Here is a 14,747-nt window from a genome sequence, read left to right as displayed (position 1 = left end):
ATTAGTTTCCTTATAAAAATGATCATAATTTTATATACATTTCATTTGCAAGATTAAAATTTATTTTGAGTAATTCAAAAGGAATGATTTTAAGAAACATTTTTAGCTATGGCTTCATCATTAGCTTGAACAATTTGATTATTAAAACCAAGTAAACTTCGAATATTATTTTCTATGTGCATAATCAATTTTAAAAAATTTCAATAACAGTTCTGTTTAAAATTTCAGCTCTTTTTATGTGTATTTTGTGATTCTGCACATGTATAACTTTTTAAAATTTGGAAACTATTTTGACCTACAGGAATTTCTATTGTTTCTCCATCACAATAAAGTTTTTAATTTTTTAAACTAACTTTTCTGTTAAATATAAAGTAACATTTGGCATTGATTGGAACTGTTAATCGTTTTCTAAGTATCGATTATTTATCACAAAGTTAAATAATCTCCTTATTTACTACTGAGAATATTATCGGTATTTGAAATATTTATTAATGAAAGAAAAAATGATTAATAAATGCAAAATATTAATAAATGCAAAAGTAATAAATAAAAAATATTTATAAATGAGAAAATTATTAACAAATAAATGAAACAGATTCGAAACCACAAGTAAGAATTCCAGAAAATATGTTAAAGAAAACGTGGTAAACTCTTACCAAATTATGTAAGATGTGAAATAAGTGACTGTGGCAATACAATGTTAATGATTGATAATTATTTTTCAGCTGCAGGGTGGTTAAATTGGAACAAAATTAAACATTTGTATGTTAATTCAAAACATTTAGATCAACCAAACTATGGAAAATAATAACACAGTTTTAAAAAAATGAAGATAAAGTTATTAAACAAGTTGTTAGTTTTATAGAAAATAATGAAGAAATTAATCCATTAGATGAAAGTGAGGAAGATTCAGTTGTAGTATTTTATGACTGTTATAGAAACACAAGTACTGTTAGCAATTATTTTACTAGAGTTAGTCATAAAAGTATAGATTGCTTTCATTTAGCTTAATCTTATTCCTAAATACCAAAACACTTAGTTAGAGAAAATTTAAATAATCAAAATAATTTTTTGAAAGGTTGAATCAAATTTAAATCACAATTACCATGCGTTTGTTTGTCGAAATTTAAAGTTTCTTAATTTTAACGAATTGTGTAGAAAATGTTGGTATGATAAATTTTGTATTTTAACATTATATATGTTTAGAAAATGAAATGAAGTAAAGTTTAGAAAATTATACAATATTTCTTAGCAACATAAAGAATATATATAAACATTAAACAAAATAATTTAAAATTAAAATTTTACATTAACTTTAACATTTACATTAAATTTTAACATTGAACATAAAGATAAAAATTAATTTAAACATAAACATGCACATACATATAAACATTAAAACCAAAAATAGACATTAAACAAAAATGTAAACATAATTAATATTTTTAATTATTAATATATGTTTTTAAACAATGATAAAAATGTTGTTAAACAATCTAAACAAAACTGAAAGAATCACAAACAACAAATTGATCAATTTAGGCTTTGGAAAAAGCAATCATGAACAGATTATCAAAACATTTAATAGTAATATCAACCTGTTATTGACGTTACTAAATTTAGTGATGTTACAATTGATAATCTAAAAAGAATACGGTATTTTATCAGATTTCTAAATAATCTACCACATTCATTTAGGAATGATTAGTAAATATTTTAATTAACAAATTACCATTTGAAATGGATCATTCACGTTTAAATTTTGTGGTCCAGGTACAAAATTAGAATGAAGATTAGCTAAATGTGATAAAGGTATAAATCCATTAGATGAACTTTGTAAAATACATGTATAGAGGAAATTGAGGTTTAGAAATAAGACATGTAGCTGATAAGGAACTACCGGTAACTGCATAACAAAGAATGTATGCAAAAGATGATTCATTAGGTGAAAAAGTTGCAGCAACAACTGTTAGAAAAATAATGTGTGGAAAAAGAAAATTAGGTATGCGAATTATTGTGGATGAAAATCGTTTATGATTAAAAAGTTCTATATAAATTATTTAACTATATAAGAATTTTATAATTTTTAGCTATATAAAAACCATTATTAAAATTTAAATGTATTATGCACTTATAAATTTTTTATTAATTATCAAAATATATATAAAACTATATAAATTTTAAACTATATCTTTATAAATTTTTAACTATATAAAAAAGCTTTATTATATTTTTAACAAAATAAACGAATAACTTTACAATTGAGTATACCTTGCTACCTAGTGGTAAAAGTAAACTTTAATCAATTAAATTAAAGTTAAACAATGAACAATTAAATGCAGTTGAACCATTTTTATGAAAAACAAAAACGTAAGAACGGTAAAGAAAATGGCTGAAATTTACTCATTACATTAGGTGTTCCTGTTGTTAAGGAAATTATTGAATATTTAAAAAAGAGTAAGATGGTAAAGGATTAACAAACTATAAGATGGATTTTTACCATTATTTTTAGCTGCTTTACCATATTTAGTATCAATTCGTAAATTAGTGGGAGGATCTGCAGCAATTGCAAATGTAGTATTAAACAAAAAGAAAAATGATAAAGAATTAGAAGAACAAAAAAGATATAAATTAGAATTGGAGAAAAAGGTTGGTAATGGAATAAAGAAAACATAAAAAATTCAAATGTAATGGATAAATATACTAATGCAATCAGTAATTTTTATATAGAAAATCTAACTATACAGGTAAAGCACACATTCGTTAGTATACATGATTAATGAATTACTAAATAAATAAATAAAAATTGATGGTGGTATAGTAAATTTGCATACATCTGATAATTTTGTACTTACTGAATTTGTTATAATAAAAATACAGATAAAAAATTTGTTTTTCATTCATTTGTTGTTATAACATATGTAGGGCCCCCCATCAGGTAGATGGTTTGCTGGGTGCAAGTCTTTGGATTTGACGATTAGGACAACGCAGCTTTCAGGCCATGAACAAAGAAAAATCTGCAACCCATCTGGGAATGAACCCAGGCCCTTGGGATGCACATTGTGTCTCGCTGGCCACTCAGCTACCGGCGACGCACATTTGGTTTGTAATATATCAAAACAGTTTAGTATATAGGAAAAAATGAACTATAATACATAAGAGAAAGTATACAAAATGTTGATGAAATATTATACAGTCATTTATGTAAACTTGTTATAAAATTGCTATGTGAGAATTACAATTTTAATTTAATTTGAGATTGAAGAAATGGACATTTTTGGAAATAAGACACATCTAGCTAAACCAACGGAACAAATATTTAATACACCTAAATTTAATTTATAAAAAGTGAAAAAATTTAAATTATAATTAAAAACTTCAACCATCAATATATCAAAAAAATATAATTAAATAATTTCAGTACAACTTTAATGTTATTTTTAATATAATGTAATGTTATATTTGTTTTAAAAATAGATTTGTTATTGTAAATGATTGAATTGATCAAAATATGTAGGTAACAAACGTTATTCTGATACTGAATTGTCAAATATTGTTACAAAACCAGAATACACAACCATTTTAACACAATTTAATAAGTATGTCAACAATAAACGATTTCTGAATAAATTAATGAGATTCACCAAAAAAGGTACAAGCCTACTATTTACAAAAAGGAAATAGGAAATGATTTTTTTGTCAAAAACAGATTTAACCCAATTTTTGGATGTTATAAGTATTCTTATCGATGGGGTAGTAGATCATAAACATATAACTGAATTTACTTTTATAATAAATGGGGACAAAAATGCAATATTTCGAATAAAGTTACATAATTAAAAAGTAATTATTGTTTTTAAAAATATAATTAAAGTATTAACCTGTAATGATTTCAAAGTTTTTGTAAATGTTTATGATAATCTTAAGGTAGTAAATTCTTCTGATCAGTCAACAATATCAGTAGACGTATCAAATTTTCTACCTATAACAATTAAAAGTTCTGTTAAAACTCTTCCACTGATGAAAAGTTACTTTTAATGGGCGACATATTTTTATAAATATAATAAATTACTTACCTATGTAAATAAATTAGCACAAGTAACATGTAGTACTTAAAAATGGTCATATTTATTGTTGAAAGTGTAAAAATGGAAAAAAAAGAACTGAAGGAATTTCTACATTTTAATATTCTAAAAAGAGCAAATTCATTAAAAAATTTTGTACATAGTGAAATTTTAAGCAATGAACATAAAAATATAATTAATGAATTTCATAATTTAAATAGGAAGAATTTTAAAAGAAGACATGTAGTTTCCCTTGGTTTAGATGATTTATTAGATGATGATAAAGTAAAAATAAACTCTGGTAATTTTCATAGGATTTACTTAAATAAACTAAGTTTGTAAACATTTATTAACAATAATTGAAGATTATTTATAATATACATTTGCTGTTCCTATTAAAGACAAAAAACATAAAAATATAGTTGATGCCTCTCAATAAAATTGAATAGTTAGAAAGCAAAATAATTTATAAACAGATAATGGTATATAATTGTTTAACAAACATTTTCAAGAATAAATGAAGTATTATAACATTCATCACTATTGAACTTTTTCAGAATAAGAGCATATTTAACAGAACACTTAAAGAAAAATAATGTGGATCAAATTTGCTTTACAATGAAATTATAGTTGTTTAAAGTAAGTTAAAAATCTAATTAATGAATACAGTAACACAAACCAATCTACAATGAAAAGGAAATTATTTATTGTAATCCAATTATATATAAAGTAAAAGATGTAAAAGTCAATTTTAATGAAAGAGAACTACAGAAAACCAAGTCTCCAGCTATCTATTTACTTGTAATTGTTTTAGGAATGATAGATAATCAGGTATATGTTAAATCGATAGGTTTTGATAATTCATATAACATATAAAGGTTAAGTAATTTTGTAAGGAAGTTGTTTACTATTTAGTTTATCAATGAAATAGTTTTCAATAATTAGTTTTTTAATAGAATAACTTTACTATTTAGTTTAACTATCAATCAGTTTTTAATCAGTTCCTCAAATTTTGAATTTGATTCTTTTTTAACATAAATATTTCATATTTTACTTTAATTCTTTCATCTTTTGCTATAATACTTTCATCTTTTAGTTTTATACTTTGATATTTCATTATAACTTTCATCTTTTGTCTTACTTATTTCATTGATTATTTTATTAATAGTTTATAGTTTCTGTATACAAAAGTCCTTGTGTTTGCTTTTATTTCAGTAAAAAGGATCCATTTATATGGAGAAACTTTACATATCAAAATATTATATTGATTTTATATAAATATAATTTGTACAGAAATATTTTTTTGATTTTATATAGAAATACTTTTATTACATTTTCAATAACATATAATAATCAAATGGTAATGTCTCTAATTTATTATCTAATACACATCTTTTACTTTCATGAGGACTTAGATTGTTTGTATAACAATATAAAACAATACAGAAAAATTAATATAGTTAAAAGTTAAAACTGTTAAGCTATTCAATTCATTTAAAAAATGAATTGAATAGCTTAACTGTTTTTAACTTAATTATATTAATATTTCTGTATTGTTTTATATTGTTAAACAAACAATATTTGTATCTTTGTAAAATTATTTTGTTTATAACAACACATTTCTTAATTTCCTTAGATTTTTTCCCATATTGTCACCAACTCTATAAGCATACATATTTTGCTCTTATACCAGAAAATACTTTAATTACTTTTCCATTACATTTATCTTTCATTTATCCAACAACATTATGTCTTCTTGTTAAATGTTATATATTGTAACTGTCTTAAAATCACTTGTATCAAAATATGGAAACAATGATTATATATCTTCAAAAAAGGTTTCACTTTTAACATTGTGATTGTAACTATCTGCATCTTGACCATATAATTCAATATTTTCTCCATTTTTAGGTTCATTACTTAAAAGTGAAAGTCACACGTCAATATCTCAGAAATATAAAGTGTATTTAACTAAAGAAAACTGGTTTATCAGATGTTATTTAGTTTTATACATAAGTATAGTAGCAAGATTTTCATTCTACATAGTTCTACATTATTGTTTGGTTTACCTACAAGTTTATCATGTATTTTACTACTTGAAACCAATTTTATACGTTGTCCATTTCGTATATTCTCCATTGTTTATCCAATACAGAATTATTCATTAATTTGCAGATATCTTATTCAAAATTATTTGTAGCTTTAGTTCTTAAATGTGTGTTAAAACCTATATACTTCTTTATCAAATAGTTTTTTTTTTAATTTTAAACTCTATATATTTTGGTAACCGGCATTCCTAGAGACAAATATTGTTTAAGATATCTGTAATGTACTACATAGTGATGTAGTTTATCTAAAGTAGTTATTAACTTACTTTCATTTGTACACTGGAACAAGTTTTGATTCATGAGCTAATGGTATATCTTTATGTTATCATGTAATTATTTTGGATATACTAAACCCAAGTCCAATGTTGTTGTTGTTGTGGTCTTCCGTCCTGAGACTGGTTTTATGCAGCTCTCCATGCTACCCTATCCTGTACAACACCCTTCATCTCCCAGTACCCACTGCAACCTCAAATATATAAACATTTTCAAAATTTTTTGAAATTTAATTATTTTACGTAAAAATAAAATTCCAGAATGAGATTTTCACTCTGCAGAGATAAAATCTCATTCTGGCTAACCCATGTCTCCGCAACATCCTTTCTTTCAGGAGTGCTAGTTTTGCAGGGTTCGCAGGAAAGCTTCTGTGAAGTTTGGAAGATAGGAGACGAGATACTGGGAGAAGTAAAGGACCGATGTGAGTCATGCTTCGGTAGCTCAGTTGGTAGAGCACTTGCCCATGAAAGGCAAAGGTCCGGAGTTCGAGTCTCGGTCAGGCACACAGTTTAAAAATTTAATTATTTGGTTAATCCTATTGAAATTCATCATTGGTAAATATTGATTCATAGCATAACGTGTACATTTTTGCATCTAGATATGTTGCATAATAAATATTGTTTTATTATAAAAATTTTTTAAATATTTTTATTTGCTATACAAGTCTTTTACAACATTGTGAAATTCCTACTCTTATTCCTTTTTCAACCATTGAAAGCATATCATAATCACATAATAATTCAAGTTGTTGTTCAGGAATGTTTAACATAACATCCCAAGATAATTATGGTGCTGAAAAATACCAAGGAGGATCTGAATTATTTATTTGTCTAAATGTTTTTCAAAAATTGTGAAATACATCAGTTAACAATAGTACAATAGTTTTAAGATATAAATCATGATATACCCCAATATTTATTACATTGCATTATTAATCTTCAACAGTTTGGTTGCAATCATTTAATTTAATGTAAACAACTTCTCTTTTGGTAACTGTGTATCTCAAATTTTTCCCAAGGATCCATATAATCATGGGGATAAACACCTTTGCTAATTACTAAATTAGACAATTCTGCAGAAAAATACTTTTTGTTACAATTTATTAGATTTTTCTTAAGTTTTGTTGAAAGTTTATTAAATTAAGAAGCCATAGACTTAAAAGTATCAACAAACCTCATTTTTAAAATTTTTTCTATTTTTACCAAAACTTGTGTACTTGTTTTCATTGGTGGTATTAGTTCAATTTATCTATCATCATAACCAAGTTCTGTACGAAAACATTAGAAATCATGACAACATAAATTATGTAAATAAATAAATACAGAATCAGTTAGTAGTAGTTTTAAATTACAATTATTACATAATGGAGCATTATATTTTCCAGTTAGGTGATCACAATAACAAACTATTTTATTTCAGTTTGCTTAATAATATATACACAATGCACAATTATTATTTTTTGTATTCTTATAATGTTAGTGGTTTTACTTCTTCAATTTCAGAATAAATTATCCCAATGATTCAACTCTTTGTTTTATACATTCAATAATTTTTTATGACAGTGTGGTCCTCTATAACTATCAGGACTTTTATATTTTCCATAATGTGTTTTATGTAGTAACAAAATCCACTTGGTTCATGTTGTTGATATTTTAATTGAAGATAATTAATGAAAGAAGAGAATGAGTATATTATGTAGTTTAAAAATAAATTAGTTTTGATACGATTAGTTTCTTAAAATATTAAGTTTATTATTTAGTTTAACAATCAATTAGTTTACTATTTGGTTTAACAAACAATTAGTTATAATAATTTATTTATTATATAATAAATCATGAAGTTAAAGCTTTTATATTCTTAATATAATCTAAAGTAGACTTTTTCATTTAAAATTATGTTTATTTTTATTTGATGGATTTATATAAAAACAATTTAACTATTTAATCTTTTGATAAATTTTCATTTCATCAGTTATAACTTCTTTATTATTAATTTAGATGTAGACTTCGCTTCATTATTAGTAATATTTTTGAATGTTCTGCACCTGGATTTCGTCGTAAGTGTTCCTTAAAATAATATTTAGCAACACTTTTTCCACATACACAAGGAATTCCATTTTTATTGTAAAATTTTACATGATATTTATTTAAACATGGTCTACATATAGTTCTATAATCATCTTTTTTGTATTACAATATTTACAAAATTTAGATTTCATAGAAGAGTCTTCTTGAACATTCTCCATTTATATATGAAAAATGTATTAGATTTGTGAAGAAGTAAATTTTTATTATTTTCATACTTTTAACAATTTTAATTTTTAATTAGTCACCTGCATAATTATACGCTCCTTCACCATAAATTGCTGCTTTATCCTAATATGTGACTTCATCTGGAGTATCAATCATAGTGTTAACATCAATTATTTCAATTTTTATTTTGAATAATAGTTCTACAAAGTGGACAATTTTCTTTTTCCTTCACCATTCATCAATACCTTTTTATGAAAAATATGATTGCAATTTGTTTCATCTAATGGATTATTATTTTTATCACTTAAACAAGCAGGACAATCAGTAATTTTATCAGATTGCTCAATTAGTTCATAAGTTTCTTTTAGTTTAGTTTGCATTTAGTTTTGGTTCTCCATTTGTAAGAAATAACTTTTATTAGATTTATAAAAAAAAGAAAATTATTTTCAATGAATCATTTAGCTATAACTTCAAAAGTACAACTTTTCAACAATATGTTGAACACAAACTATACATCTACTTTTGTAACATTAATAAGAAATTGTTTAGTATTAATGGAAGCTCACCATTATAAGTATTTCGAAAGGAATTTAAAAAAGTAAATGAGCTACAGGTAAATGTTTTATACAATATTATGAACTGTGAGTATTTAAATACTAGATATGGAAAACAACTTGTCTGAAACTCAATATTTATTTTAAAGTTATTTTATCAAATAGATTTAAAAATTAATTAATGATTTTGATTTTGAAATAATTAAAAAAGGACAAATGATATTCAAATATAAAGGAATGAAGAAACTTATATATAGGAACGATGACTTTCATTACTTATAATTCACAAAATTAAATTTTTAAAATAACTTTCTTTTACTTTAACTAATTTGTTTTATTTGTTTACTTATGTTCACAGTATAAATTTTTGTTAACTATTCATTTTAATTATTTTTCTTATCTTCACAATGTGATTTTTAAAAATAATTTTCTTTTGTTAAATAATACATGCTATTTAGTTTAAATCATGTTTTAAATGAAAATGAAGTTACAAATCTGTGTGTTATGTTAATTAGCTGTTTTACTGTAAAAGATAGGTATTTATTAACTTTATAAATTGGTTTGTTAATTAAATATAGCGATATCTTTTCTGATTTAAAAATAATTTTGTTATTTATAAAATACCACATTTATTTTAATATTGAGTCTGTGAGCCAGAACGTACGAAATGTATCTACTGCTATATGCAATATTTTCACGAAACAGTGTCTGAATACAACTTGTCTTTATACTAAATGTGTAGTTGAAGCAAAACAAATATCTGGCTCTAATCAAAATTTCCACTTACATCGCGTCTTGACAACACTGTGGAAGATTTCTCGAAACCACAACAGCAAACAGCAAGTAGGCAGCGGCTAAGGTAGATTTTTACTTTTAAATAAAATTTTCTAACAGGTTTGAAACTGTTGCATACGACATGGTGCAGTATGATTGTACATAATGATAAACCGTCTTTAAACAGTGGGATAGGAAGAGTAACTATTCCTATCAAATGATATTTCAAGACAACATTTTTAGAATGAAGTATGTATTTAAACAGACAGTACATCTTCATGTAATCTTCACACATAACTTTGGTCTGAACAGCACTGTACTTAACGAAGTGTACAATGATTTAAAAAATGTGAAACGTTAACAGAGAATTTCTATAAAACCAAACATCTCAATCGGTTGATATCTTCATGCATTACAAGGAAGAGATATTGTCTTTCTCTTAGCTCTGAGCAAGCGAACAATATTAACCAGCTGACAATAAATATGCCGACAAACACGTCCATCACGTAATACACTTCAACCAAGGGTGTATCAGATTGCGCAGAGGCCAGAACTGTGCAACAGCAAGACCGAAGATTGTTTAATAATTACATAACTTGCTATCTCTCTGACGTGCACATCGATAACTTACAAAAATCAAAATGATATGTCTGCCTTGGGCGATGAAAGGCTTCCTGCAGCAATCTTCTTAAGCCTTCTTAAACCAAGGCTGCTCTCCACTGAGCCTAAAACTGCTCATTGCCAGACGGAAGACGCTTTTAACTTAAATTTTATTCAAGAAGTTGCCAGTTTTAGAAGAAACACCGCCGACGTATGGCAAGATGACCATTTCACTTCGTTTTTCATTTTCTATCCTCACATTGTCGAAAGAGAGTCGGGTGTAAACTGCAAATCTCCATTTCATAATATCGTTTGTACAGGAATACAGTACCTACGGGGTGTAGCGCATTGGATATGCTGTCCAATTTGGTTTGTGATCTGTGGTGCAGCATCGCACTATCCAAACCATTTCATTAGAAAGGATGGTGATAGCTAATTGCTTATATGTATAAGTCCAAGTGCGTTGGCTTATGGTACAGAGCGCAGCTCGCAGTGACATCCTGTTTTCTTCATATCAGCACGTCCAGGAACCATATTTAGCAAACGTGCACCATCTGCAGTATAAACTTGTTGTTAGAATGAGAGAATTTAGAAGCTGTAGAAATAGATTGAGCGATACAGTAGCATGGGGCCAGCATACAGAGCTGTTACCCACATATTCCCAAAATCACGGAGATTTTTAACTCTGTCGTCTGGAGTGTTATCTTCTCGAAATCTTCAATAGAAGGATTAGCCACAGAGGGTGACAAGGGACTACCCATTGCAAGACGGTAAGACTGTCCAAGTATTGGTTATTGAACAACCCCCCTCCTCCCCTTGTAGCAGGGAAATGTGAGCACCTCATATGTAATTCAGAAGACTTCATTTGACCGTTCAAGAACTTAGTACTCATACCATCAGATATACCTGTGTGTCTTGAGGTGGTCTCACTTCTCATTCGACTGCCATCACTGTTGCTCATCCGTAGAGATACATGAATGGTAATGTAAATATCTGGCCTTCATTTCTTATCCTGGGGGCATATTCTCTAACACAATACCGACGTGGCGGAAAGATTCTCTGTATCTATAATGATCAAGCCTCCAACCATAATATCCTTCGTCATGGTCAAACCTCCAACTGTAATATCCTTCATCTCGGTCTCTGAGTCGCTGAGAAATCTGAGAAAAATTTTGTTTCTTCTGATCCACAAAGAAATTTAAATCAACATTTTTGGACAGAAAAGGCAGTAGAGATAATAGCGTTCTTGATTACCACACAATATCTCAATGTAAACACCGATCAACTTAGCAGCGGTTCTGTCTCTGAAGACTTGCAGTGCAGTATATAACACTGCAAACAGCATGTGCATTTACATAGCTTGTGCAATCAAATACCAAATTTGGTTTATTATGTAGTATGCCCCAAAAGAACAAATAGTCCTGCCATGGAAAAGACATGTATAAAACTATTGTCCACTACTACTATACCATAACCTCAAAGCTGATGGTAGTTCGTACAATGAAATTATTTTTATTCAAGCAATTATGGTACAGAGCAACAGAGCAGAGTTACCCTCTGAGAGGAATTTCGTTGTGTTGACTGTGTTGTACCTAATGGAGGTGGCTTATTGGAAAGTTAAAACTACGTAAATATTTAAATGGTAACAAACAATGTTTTACCTATTTATACTGTTCAAAGAAAACGGTCGCCAGCATAATTAGGCAAGAGAATGATTGATATTTTGTTTAAGAAAATAGGTATGAGTAACTTTAATTAACGGACAAGCACAACCTATACATTGCTACACACGAGTGCAATGTTTTCTGGCACCTGAATGCAGTATGTTCATGTTAAGGTTGGAGCTAACAGTTCAGAACAAACTATTTATATAAATATAACACATAGTAAAACACACTATTACCTTGAGGTTTTAGTCAAAATAAATGGTATCAATAACGTTTCTATTAATATTCACTCTAGAATTGTAAATTGGACATAGGTTTAATAATAATTTTCAAACAAATTCCTATCTGACATGATATATGGATATGGTCCACAGCAAATTTAGTTACTGTGCATAGATTAAGTCTTCTGCTACTAGTCACCTTCCTACTTAGAATGAAAATTAAATGGAAATCACTAACTACTTCTCACTGTCTTTTGAATAAAGACATAACTGTTTTCATAGATAGATGTCTTTCTATTAATAGTTATGTAGCATGAGCATAATAGAAAAACTATGGATCCTGTTACAACATTAATATGTACTTACAATACACAAGGGGAGCCCAATATTGTACAGAATTTGACTTGAAAAGGAAGAGTAATTGAAACTTTATATAATTCAGTAAATTTGTTCATTTGAACTACTTTCAATGGAGGGGTGTCCTCAATCTTGACCACTGTAGCAGAGCAAACTAAACACACATTCATTACATCAGTGAAACAAGCACTTAGTAAGCATGAACATATAACTCTCAACACTTGCAGTTCTGAACTTCTAATGCATTGAAACACAAAGTTGAGATGTTTGTAAGACTCTTTCAACAAACAATACTAAATTTAGTAAACTCTATTTCCATATTAATTTTAATATGTTTTCAATAAAGGGCAATCGGTAATAATTTTAGCATGGGAAGGACCTGAAGTGGTTGTGTGACTAGGGATAAAAAATCAAGGTAGGTATAAGAGTCCGAGTATAAGTTACCTTATATGTCCACACACTAAAACATCCAATGAGCTGATCCTTCACTGTACATTACTATAGTGTTCCATTACAGTGATTGCGCAATGTGGTGGCTATTGCATGTTGGTAGGTGGGTTAGTAGGTAGAATTGCTGGACTCTGTCATTTCTTGGTGGTGATGATAGATACCAATTCCAGAGTAGTTCCAACTCTTTATCCATCCATCGGAGGCATTGGAAAGCGTCAGGAAAAGCCTCTCTCAGAACTAGCACAATACACAACTTTCACAAGAGCCGTTGATAGTTTGGTAGTTCGTCTCCGACTGACTCTTGGTTCCACCTTTTTTACCTAGGCCAACCACAATTTGCGTGCGTTACACAGTTCCGTTCCTGAGGGGAATTACAACATCTTTTCGATACAGGATAACTAAGAACCCTAACTGAAGGTCAGCAGTTTATATAAGTTTAACGACAGGATGTTGAACAAAACAGAAAGGTAAATGAATCAACAAAAGATAGGTGCTGTGTAAGATACGGTGTTACAAGCGTGTCCAACAAAGCACTCCAGGATTCTAAAATTAAATTGCATGAAACAAAGATAGATGCACTGCTGACCATAAATTGCCACACCAAGAAAAAATGCAGATGACAAACAGGTATTCATTGGACAAATATATTATACTAGAACTGACATGTGATTACATTTTCATGCAATTTGGGTGCACAGATCCTGAGAAATCAGTACCCAGAACAACAACCTATGGCCGTAATAATGACCTTTATATGCCTGGGCACTGTGTCAAACAGAGCTTGGTTGTACAGGTACAGGTACAGCTGCCCACGCAGCTTCAACACGATACCAAAGTTCATCAAGAGTAGTGACTGGAGTACTGTGATGAGCCAGTTGCTCGGCCACCATTCACCAAACGTTTTCAATTGGTGAGAGATCTGGAGAATGTAGTGGCCAGGGCAGCAGTGGAACATTTTCTGTACCCAGGAAGGCTCGTACAGGACCTGCGACATGGGTCCGTGCATTATCCTGCTGAAATGTAGGGTTTCACAGGGATCGAATGAAGATTAGTGCCACGGGTCATAACACTTCTGAAATGTAATATCCACTGTTCAAAGTGTCGTCAATGCGAACAAGAAGTGACCGAGACGTGTAACCAATGGCACTCCATACCATCACACCAGGTGATAAGACAGTATGGCGGTGATGAATTTACGCTTCCAATATGCGTTCACCGCGATGTCGCCAAACACGGATGCGACCATCACGATTCTGTAAACAGAACCTGGATTCATACGGAAAAATGACGTTTTGCCGTTCGTCGTCGAGTACACCATCGCAGGTGCTCCTGTCTGTGATGCAGCGTCAAGGGTAACAGCAGCCACGGTCTCCGAGCTGATAGTCCACTGCTGCAAACGTCGTCGAGCTGTTCGTGCAGATGGTTGT

This window comes from Schistocerca gregaria, chromosome 5 (genome assembly GCF_023897955.1).
Source record: "Schistocerca gregaria isolate iqSchGreg1 chromosome 5, iqSchGreg1.2, whole genome shotgun sequence".
NCBI lineage: Eukaryota > Metazoa > Arthropoda > Insecta > Orthoptera > Acrididae > Schistocerca > Schistocerca gregaria.
The sequence above is the reverse complement of the archived record's forward strand: the minus strand, read 5'-3'. Positions refer to the sequence as shown.